The sequence below is a fragment of the Arachis stenosperma genome, chromosome 1 (assembly GCF_014773155.1).
Source record: "Arachis stenosperma cultivar V10309 chromosome 1, arast.V10309.gnm1.PFL2, whole genome shotgun sequence".
NCBI classification, from domain to species: domain Eukaryota; kingdom Viridiplantae; phylum Streptophyta; class Magnoliopsida; order Fabales; family Fabaceae; genus Arachis; species Arachis stenosperma.
Genome location: NC_080377.1, coordinates 130,395,824 through 130,406,891, shown reverse-complemented (window position 1 = coordinate 130,406,891; position 11,068 = coordinate 130,395,824).

The following is an 11,068-nucleotide window of genomic DNA, read 5'->3' as shown; positions in this document are numbered from 1 at the left end:
ATATCAAGCCAAGATGCCTTATCCTCAGAAACTCCGCAAAGCGGAACAGGATAAGCAATTTGCCCGCTTTGCAGACTATCTAAGGACTCTTGAAATAAAGATTCCGTTTGCAGAGGCACTTGAGCAAATACCCTCTTATGCTAAGTTCATGAAAGAGATCTTAAGCCATAAGAAGAATTGGAGAGAAACTGAAAAAGTGTTTCTCACTGAAGAATGCAGTGCAGTCATTTTGAAAAGCTTACCAGAAAAGCTTCAAGATCCTGGAAGCTTTATGATACCCTGCACATTAGAAGGCGCCTGCACCAAGATAGCCCTATGTGATCTTGGAGCAAGCATCAATCTAATACCTGCATCCACTATCAGAAAGCTTGGGTTGACTGGAGAAGTCAAACCAACCAGGATATGCCTCCAACTTGCTGATGGTTCCATTAAACACCCATCAGGCATAATAGAGGACATGATTGTCAAGGTTGGGCCATTTGCCTTTCCAACTGACTTTGTGGTGCTGGAAATGGAGGAGCACAAAAGTGCAACTCTCATTCTAGGAAGACCTTTCCTAGCAACTGGACGAACTCTCATTGATGTACATAAAGGGGAAGTAACCCTGAGAGTCAATGAGGATGAGTTCAAGTTGAATGCTGTGAAAGCTATGCAGCATCCAGACACACCAGAAGACTGCATGGACGTTGACATTATTGATTCTCTGGTAGAAGAGATCAATATGGCTGAAAGCCTAGAATCAGAGCTTGAGGACATCTTCAAAGATGCTCAACCTGATCAAGAAGAACTAGAGGAAGTAAAGGAATTTTCGAAAATTCCTCAGGAGGAGGATAAGCCTCCCAAACCTGAACTCAAACCTCTACCACCATCTCTGAAATATGCATTTCTGGGAGAGGGTGATACTTTTCCAGTGATTATAAGCTCTGCTTTAAATTCACAGGAAGAGGAAGCACTGATTCAAGTGCTGAGGATGCACAAGACAGCTCTTGGGTGGTCCATAAGTGATCTTAAGGGCATTAGCCCAGCTAGATGCATGCACAAGATCCTGTTGGAGGATAATGCCAAACCAGTGGTTCAACCACAGAGGAGGCTGAATCCAGCCATGAAGGAAGTGGTGCAGAAAGAGGTCACTAAATTACTAGAGGCTGGGATCATTTATCCTATTTCTGATAGCCCCTGGGTGAGCCCTGTCCAAGTTGTTCCCAAAAAAGGAGGCATGACAGTGGTTCATAATGAAAAAAATGAACTGGTTCCCACAAGGACAGTCACAGGGTGGCGCATGTGTATTGACTACAGAAGGCTCAATACAGCCACCAGAAAGGATCATTTTCCTTTACCATTCATAGACCAAATGCTAGAAAGACTAGCTGGCCATGATTATTACTGCTTTTTGGATGGCTATTCAGGCTACAACCAAATTGCAGTAGACCCTCAGGACCAAGAGAAAACAGCATTCACCTGCCCTTCAAGCGTGTTTGCCTATAGGAGAATGCCTTTTGGTCTGTGCAATGCACCTGCAACCTTCCAAAGGTGCATGCTCTCTATCTTCTCAGATATGGTAGAGAAATTTCTGAAAGTCTTCATGGATGACTTCTCAGTATATGGAGACTCATTTAGCTCCTGTCTTAACCACCTATCACTTGTCCTGAAAAGATGCCAAGAGACTAACCTGGTTTTAAACTGGGAGAAATGTCACTTTATGGTGACTGAAGGAATTGTCCTTGGGCACAAAATTTCAAGCAGGGGAATAGAGGTGGATAAGGCAAAGGTAGAGGTAATTGAAAAATTACCACCACCTGCCAATGTTAAGGCAATCAGAAGCTTTCTGGGGCATGCAGGATTCTATAGAAGGTTTATCAAGGATTTTTCGAAAATTGCTAAACCTCTGAGTAACCTGTTAGCTGCTGACACACCATTTGTGTTTGACACACAGTGTCTGCAGGCATTTGAGACCCTGAAAACTAAACTGGTCACAGCACCAGTCATCTCTGCACCAGATTGGGCATTACCATTTGAATTAATGTGTGATGCCAGTGATCATGCCATTGGTGCAGTGTTGGGACAGAGGCATAACAAACTTCTGCATGTCATTTATTATGCTAGCCGTGTTCTAAATGATGCACAGAAGAATTACACAACCACAGAAAAAGAATTACTTGCAGTGGTTTATGCCATTGACAAGTTTAGATCCTACCTAGTAGGATCCAAAGTGATTGTGTACACTGACCATGCTGCTCTTAAATACTTACTCACAAAGCAGGATTCAAAACCCAGGCTTATCAGATGGGTGTTGCTTCTGCAAGAGTTTGATATAGAAATAAGAGACAGAAAAGGGACAGAGAATCAGGTAGCTGATCATCTGTCCAGAATAGAGCCAGTAGTTGGGGCGTCCCTCCCTTCTACTGAGATTTCTGAGACTTTCCCAGATGAGCAATTATTTGCCATTCAGGAAGCTCCATGGTTTGCAGACATTGCAAACTATAAAGCTGTGAGGTTCATACCCAAAGAGTACAGTTACATGCAGAAAAAGAAATTAATTTCAGATGCCAAGTACTACCTTTGGGATGAACCATATCTCTTTAAGAGATGTGCTGACGGAGTGATCCGCAGGTGTGTACCCAGAGAAGAAGCACAGAGGATCCTATGGCACTGCCATGGATCACAGTATGGAGGACATTTTGGAAGTGAGCGAACAGCCACTAAAGTCCTCCAATGTGGCTTCTACTGGCCTACTCTCTATAAAGATTCCCGAGAGTTTGTGCGTAACTGTGACAGTTGCCAAAGAGCTGGCAACCTGCCTCATGGATATGCCATGCCTCAACAAGGGATATTAGAGATAGAGCTGTTTGATGTATGGGGAATTGACTTCATGGGGCCATTCCCACCATCATACTCAAACACTTACATTCTGGTGGCAGTGGACTATGTATCTAAGTGGGTAGAAGCAATTGCTACACCCACTAATGATACTAAGACCGTACTGAAATTCCTCCAGAAGAACATTTTCAGCAGATTTGGCGTTCCCAGAGTGCTAATCAGTGATGGGGGCACTCATTTCTGCAATAAACAACTATACTCTGCTATGGTCAGATATGGAATTAGCCACAAAGTGGCAACTCCGTATCATCCACAGACAAATGGGCAAGCAGAGGTCTCTAACAGAGAACTAAAAAGAATCCTAGAACGGACTGTAATGGCCCGAAGAAAGGATTGGGCAAAGAGCTTGGATGATGCTCTGTGGGCATACAGAACAGCATTCAAGACTCCTATAGGCACCTCTCCATACCAATTGGTGTATGGGAAGGCCTGCCATTTGCCTGTGGAACTGGAACATAAAGCCTACTGGGCAACCAGATTCCTAAACATGGATGCACAGTTAGCTGGTGAAAAAAGACTGCTCTAGCTGAATGAGCTAGAGGAGTTCAGACTCAATGCCTTTGAAAATGCAAAAATTTATAAGGAAAAGGCAAAGAAATGGCATGACAGGAAATTGTCAACCAGAGTCTTTGAGCCAGGACAAAAAGTTCTGCTCTTCAACTCTAGGCTCAAACTGTTTCCAGGAAAACTCAAATCCCGTTGGGGGGGTCCATATGTGATTACAGGAGTGTCACCATATGGATATGTTGAGCTTCAGGATATTGATTCTGATAAGAAGTTCATTGTTAATGGACAGAGAATCAAACATTATCTTGAAGGAAACTTTGAGCAGGAGTGCTCAAAACTGAGACTAGAGTGATTCTCAGTGAAAGTCCAGCTAAAGACAGTAAAGAAGTGCTTACTGGGAGGCAACCCAGTCATTAGTAGGTTGTATGATTTGTTCTTACAGAGGCAAATATCAAAAAATGAAGGAATTCACAGAGTTACAGAAGGATTCATCTCAAAAAGCAGAGAAAATGAGCTTACTGGCGAAAAAACGCCAGTAAGGTGCATTTTGGGCGTTAAACGCCAGAATGGGTACCATTCTGGGCGTTTAACGCCAGTAATGGTACCATTTTGGGCGTTAAACGCCAGAATGGGTACCATTCTGGGCGTTTAACGCCAGGTGTGCAGCATCACTGGGCGTTCAGAAAAACGCCCAGTGAGGAAGGTTTTCTGGCGTTTAACGCCAGCCAGGGTACCTGGCTGGGCGTTAAACGCCCAAAAAGGGTGCCAAGTGGGCGTTAAACGCCAGAATGGGTGCCATTCTGGGCGTTTAACGCCAGAAAGGTGGGGGGACCACATTTTTGTTTTCAACTCAAATTTTTTCAAACTTTCCTCTTTTTACCCATAATCTTCTACATAAATGCACTTCAACCTTTCATCATTCACTTTCAAATCTTCACAAATCAAAACCATTCTTCAAATCTATTTCAAAATAGTCTCAAATCTTCTTCAAAAACTCATCCTTTTCTCAAATTTTTTTCAAAATCTTTTCAAATTTCCTTTCAAATCTCTCTTTTGTTTTCAAAATTCTCCTCCCCCCCACTCTATAAATGAACGTTCCTCACCCCTCCTTCCTCACACCATTCGAATTTCCTCTCTCTCTCTCTCTCTTCTCTTCTTTCTTTTCTTTTTGCTTGAGGACAAGCAAAACCTCTAAGTTTGGTGTGCTTTTCCGTGATCACTAAGCTAAGATCTATCAAGATCATGGCTCCCAAGGGAAAACAAACCAACTCAAGAGGAAAGAAAGAGACTAATCCAAAGAATCTTTGGAATGAAGAGAAGTTCTTAACCAAAGAACATGAAGACCATTATCACAAAATAATGGGTCTGAGGTCAGTGATCCCGGAAGTTAAATTTGATCTGAAAGAAGATGAATATCCGGAGATCCAAGAGCAAATTCGAAACAGAGGTTGGGAAGTTCTGACCAATCCTGAGACAAAGGTTGGAAGGAACATGGTTTAGGAATTCTACTCAAATCTGTGGCTAACAGATAAGCAAAGAATGACTGGAACCGCTTACCATACCCACAGAACCATGGTCAGAGGGAAAGTTATGTACTTCCATCTGGACAAAATAAGAGAAATCTTCAAACTACCTCAACTACAAGATGATCCTGATTCCTTCAATAGGAGGATGGTGAGAGTAGATAAAGGGTTGGATCAAGTTCTAGAGGACATATGCCTCCCTGGGACTAAGTGGATAACCAATTCAAAGGGTGTCCCAAACCAACTCAAGAGGGGAGACCTCAAGCCAATTGCAAGAGGTTGGCTAGACTTTATTGGGCGTTCCATATTGCCCACTAGCAACCGTTCTGAGGTCACCATCAAGAGAGCAGTGATGATTCATTGCATTATACTTGGAAAAGAAGTGGAGGTTCATCATGTGATTGCTTGTGAGATCTACACCATTGCAAACAAGAATTCCACTGAGGCCAAACTGGCTTACCCAAGCTTGATTTCCTTGCTCTGTAAAGAGGCTGGGGTGAAGATGGGAGTAGATGAGTTCATACCCATTGAACACCCAATCACCAAGAAGTCAATGGAAGGACAAGTGCAAGACAACTCCATCAAGAGGAGGGCGCAGGAATTCCTCCCTGAATTCCCAAGAATTGACTACTGGTCCAGCCTAGAAGCATCTATTAACAAGCTGCAAGAGACTATGGAGCAACTGAAGGAAGAACAGCAGAATCAGAATTGCATGCTCTGCAAATTGCTGAAGGAACAAGAGAAGCAGGGGCGTGAACTCCAAGAGTTGAAACGCCAAAAGCTCTCCTCTCAAGCTGAGGGAGCATCCACTTCTCAAAATCAAGGTTGTTGAGTCCTAACTCTGTGAAAACCTCTATCATTAGGAGCCTCTGTTTTTCGTTTTTTTTATTTTCCTTTATTTTGTTTTTATTTTTCGTTTTTCTAGTCTCATTCTATATCTATTTTTGAGTCTTGTTTTTAATTCATAATTAATAAAATTAAAGTTATGCCTTAAAGTTATGAATGTCCTATGAATCCATCACCTCTCTTAAAAGAAAAATGCTTTAATCACAAAAGAACAAGAAGTACAGGGTTTCAAAATTTATCTCTGAAACTAGTTGAATTAGTTTGATGTGGTGACAATACTTTTTGTTTTCTGAATGAATGCTTGAACAGTGCATATGTCTCTTGAATTGGTTGTTTTTAAGAATGTTAAATTTGTTGGCTCTTGAAAGAATGAGGAGAAAGAGAACTGTTATTGAGGATCTGAAAAATCATCAAATTGATTCTTGAAGCAAGAAAAGCAGTGAAAAAAAAAATTTTCGAAAAAAAAAGAAAGAGAAAAAGAAAAAGAAAAAAGAAAGAAAAAGAAGGAAATAAAGTTGTGATCCAAGGCAAAAAGAGTGTGCTTAAGAACCCTGGACACCTCTAATTGGGGACTTTAGCAAAGCTGAGTCACAATCCAAAAAGGTTCACCCAATTATGTGTCTGTGGCATGTTTGTATCCGGTGGTAATACTGGAAGACAGAGTGCTTTGGGCCACAGCCAAGACTCATACACTGGCTATGTTCAAGAATCAACATACTTAACTAGGAGAATCAATAACACTATCTGAGTTCTGAGTTCTTATAGATGCTAATCATTCTGAACTTCAAAGGATAGAGTGAGATGCCAAAACTGTTCGGAGGCAAAAAGCTACTAGTCCCGCTCATCTAATTGGAGCTATGTTTCTTTGATATTTTGGAGTCTATAGTATATTCTCTTCTTTTTATCCTATTTTGATTTTCAGTTGCTTGGGGACAAGCAACAATTTAAGTTTGGTGTTGTGATGAGCGGATAATTTGTATGCTTTTTGGCATTGTTTTTAGTATGTTTTCAGTATCTTTTAGTTAGTTTTTAGTATATTTTTATTAGTTTTTAATTAAAATTCACTTTTCTGGACTTTACTATGAGTTTGTGTGTTTTTCTGTGATTTCAGGTATTTTCTGGCTGAAATTGAGGGTCCTGAGCAAAAATCTGATCCAGAGACTGAAAAGGACTGCAGATGCTGTTGGATTCTGACCTCCCTGCACTCGAAGCAGATTTTCTGGAGCTACAGAAGCCCAATTGGCGCGCTCTCAACGGCATTGGAAAGTAGACATCCAGGGCTTTCCAGCAATATATAATAGTTCATACTTTGCCCAAGATTTGATGGCCCAAACCTGCGTAGCAAACCGGCCTCAGAAATTCCAGCGTTAAACGCCGGAACTGGCATAAAACTTGGAGTTAAACGCCCAAACTGGCATGAGAACTGGCGTTTAACTCCAGAAAACGTCTCTACACATAAAAGCTTCAATGCTCAGCCCAAGCACACACCAAGTGGGCCTGGAAGTGGATTTTTCTGTCATTTACTCATTTCTGTAAACCTTAGGATACTAGTTTACTACTTATAGGACCTTCTGACTTTGTAATCAGGATAGAATGCGACCTTATGACATTGTACACGTTTTCTTCTACAGTATGAGTCTCTAAACCCCATGGTTGGGGGTGAGGAGCTCTGCTGTGTCTTGATGGATTAATGCAATTACTACTGTTTCTCATTCAATCATGCTTGCTTCCATTCTAAGATAATACTTGTTCTTAATCTGGATGAATGTGATGATCAGTGACAATCATCATCATTCTCAACTATGAACATGTGCCTGACAACCACCTCTGTTCTACCTTAGATTAAGTAGTTATCTCTTGGATTCTTTTATCGGAATCTTCGTGGTATAAGCTAGACTGATGGCGGCATTCAAGAGAATCCGGAAGGTCTAAACCTTGTCTGTGGTATTCTGAGTAGGATTCAATGACTGAATGACTGTGACGTGCTTCAATCTCCTGAAGGCGGGGCGTTAGTGACAGACGCCAAAAGAATCACTGGATTCTACTCCGGTCTGATTGAGAACCGACATATGGAATGCCGTGCCGTGACAGGGCATTAGGAATCGTTCCAATGAGAGGATGGGAGGTAGCCACTGACAACGGTGAAACCCTACACACAGCTTGCCATGGAAGGAGACTTGCGTGACTGAAGAAGAAGACAGTAGGAAAGCAGAGATTCAGAAGATGGAGCATCTCCAAACCTCAACCTATTCTCCATTACTGCAAAACAAGTAACCATTTCATGTTCTTTTGCTTTTCACAAACAATCCTGATAATTTCTGCTATCCTAACTAAGATTTACAAGATAACCATAGCTTGCTTCAAGCCGACAATCTCCGTGGGATCGACCCTTGCTCACGCAAGGTATTACTTGGACGACCCAGTGCACTTGCTGGTTAGTTGTGCGGGATTGCAAAAGTGTTATTGCAATTTCGTGCACCACATACCAAGCTGATAGATATGGTGGACCCCTTGTAATTACCAACAAGCCCCACCCTGTGCTTATAGACCATCCTCTCAACATAGCTTCAAACCACCACACTCACAAGCTCATTTTCACCATTCACCACCGTATGATCCTTATCCACCCCAATTCCAATTCAATTACTCCCAAGAACCACCACTTCCCTATGTACCATGTCCATATCCATCACCTCAAGAATCAAGGGAGCGTTTTAAGGAAACAGTAGAAAAACTTAATGCAACCCTTCGCCAACTGGACCAAGCGATAAATCGGTTACCTTCCCGACGTTCAGATACTCAAGGAACCCCCATGGCTTCATGTGGACAATCTAATGAAGAACGTAGCATGAAGGAGATATTAGAAACTCCAGTGGACAGTAAGGAGCATGAATTTGTACTAGAACAATTGGAGGAAGCCCAAATCATCCAAGAAGAGGAAGAATTAGTTGAAGATCTAGGAGATGCTGAACCTCTATGGGAATCCAGAGTTGTGGAAATTTCCGTCAAGGACGTTACAATTGATGCTAAGGAGGATAGTGCACAACCCCCGAGGCAGGTATCTTATGAAGAACCGGACGGAATAACCCAAGACGCGAGTTTCCTTGAGAACGATAGTCACGAGTCAAGTTTTCCTAGTAATGAACTTGCATCCGCAAGTGAATTCTTTGAGACAGAAGAATCTTCCCCGAGTGAATACGAAGATAATGCTGAGATAGACTTTTCTCAACCTCCCCATTATGACTCAAGTGATGAGGAAGTTATCGAAGGCTTTGATCAGGACATGGTTGACATTAAAGAAGTTTGCAAAGAAGTGGAGGAATTCAAAGAAGAACACAAGGGAGTAGAGCTTGCAAAACCACTGGAAACACCTATCCCAAGACCATTGCCACCCAATACAAACTTCAAGTGGGTAAAATCCTTAGCTTTTATCTTTACTTTTCCACTTGAATATGGTTTACTTGAAACAGATGGCCAGCTTAGAGCTCTTTGCGGCTTTAAGAGAAAAAGAGAAATGACTCGCACTCAGAGCTGGTATGCGAGATTCAATGAGGTTTCACACTTCAATTTGAGGTGCAAGGGTTAGTGTCAAGCTCAATTGAAAGGATCTCGGAAGCTGTTTGGTCACTGCAGTGAGAATTCAGATTACTCACCATCCGATTGGAAAAATGCAGATCAAGACAAAGATGGGTGTATAAGTAAAGTTTGGGATCCTGGAATCTATTCTGACATTCAACACCCCGGGAGCCTTGAAGCCTGTTTGAACTCACCTAAGGGCTTTACGTACCTTGTTTGGGACCCCGGAGGCTGTTGGCATTCCAAACATTGGTGGAGATTTCTGGATGAATTCAAGCACAAGCCACCATAACAGGAAGCTCATCAAATGTCCAACTTAAGGACTTTAACTAAAAGTGCTAGGTGGGAGACAACCCACCATGGTATGATCGTTCCTTTTTCAATTTAGTCTATTTTTTGCTTTTTTATTGAACTTAGAATTTTTGCATGACATTCATTGCATTTTGCATTTTGCATACTGCATTAAAAAAAAAACCACGCGAGCGCGCAGGCCACGCGTGGGCGTGGAATGGAAATCGGCGTAAAGATCCAACGCCCAGAAAGTTGGGCCGGAATCATGCAGCTGTTGTGCGTTTAGCACAACATAGCCCACGCATTCGCGTTCCTGACGCGAACGCGTCACTAGCACCACACTCATCCCACGCGAAAGCGTGAGCGACGCGTTCGCGTCGCATGGAATCTATGGCCCCCTAAATGGAAACAGAGAGTTGCGCCAAAACGACGCTGGAACTGTGCGTCTAGCACAAATTCCAGCGACGCGTTCGCATGCTTCACGCGTCCGCGTTACCCATCTTTTCCCCTAATCACGCGATCGCGTGCTCTACGCGTTCGCGTGGATTTGCGATCACTAACCCCAAATCACGCGAACCCTAACCCATCGCGTCCCAAACCCCTGCCACCCCCCCTCTCCCCCCAGCCACCAACAACCACCACCCCCAGCCGCCCAGACCGCCGTGCCACCACCGCAACACCTCCTCTCTCCCCTTTCTCTTCTTCTTCTCCTCCCTTCCCTCTCAACCACCTCCTCTACCACTGCCCCTACCCGTGACCACAAACCACCGCGCCGCCACCTCCGCCGTCGAGCACCCCTTTCAGCGTCGCCACCCACAACAGCCCCAAACACTCGCCCCCTTTCCCCCTCCCTCCCTTCCGTTACCCTAGCCCACCCCTGCTCCACCGCCGCACCGCCGTGCTCCCTCCTAGCGCCGCCGCATCACCACCACCTTCCCTCTGCCCTATCCCTTGTTTATACACATACCAGGTTCCACTGTACACCGATTTCTTTATCATTCGTAGTTAGTTGCGTATTTATCAGAATTTGTTCGATTTAGGATAGTGAGAGATGCATGTTCGTAGTGGATTCTAGGTGGTTAGGTAGCTAGGATGTGGTTAGTGGATTTAGGCCTGATAATTGCACCGTTCTTGTTACCTGTTTATCTATTCCACAATTTTAATCTGGCTGTAATGCTCATCCTGTTCATATGCTGTTCTTTCATGTTTGATGCTGTTGTTACACTATTCATTACTGTTCATGCTATTTGTGACTCCCTGCAGCACTTTTTATTCTCATATAAACTATTTTTCTTGCTGTTTATTTCCCGGGAACATCCTATTTTAGCCCGAATGCTGCCCAATTTTCTGCAACTTGTTTTCCTATATTGAGTTTGGACGCTTGCTATTTTGCCTTACTTGGCTACCACCACACAAATTCATGACTGCACGGGCCAACATTCTTATTT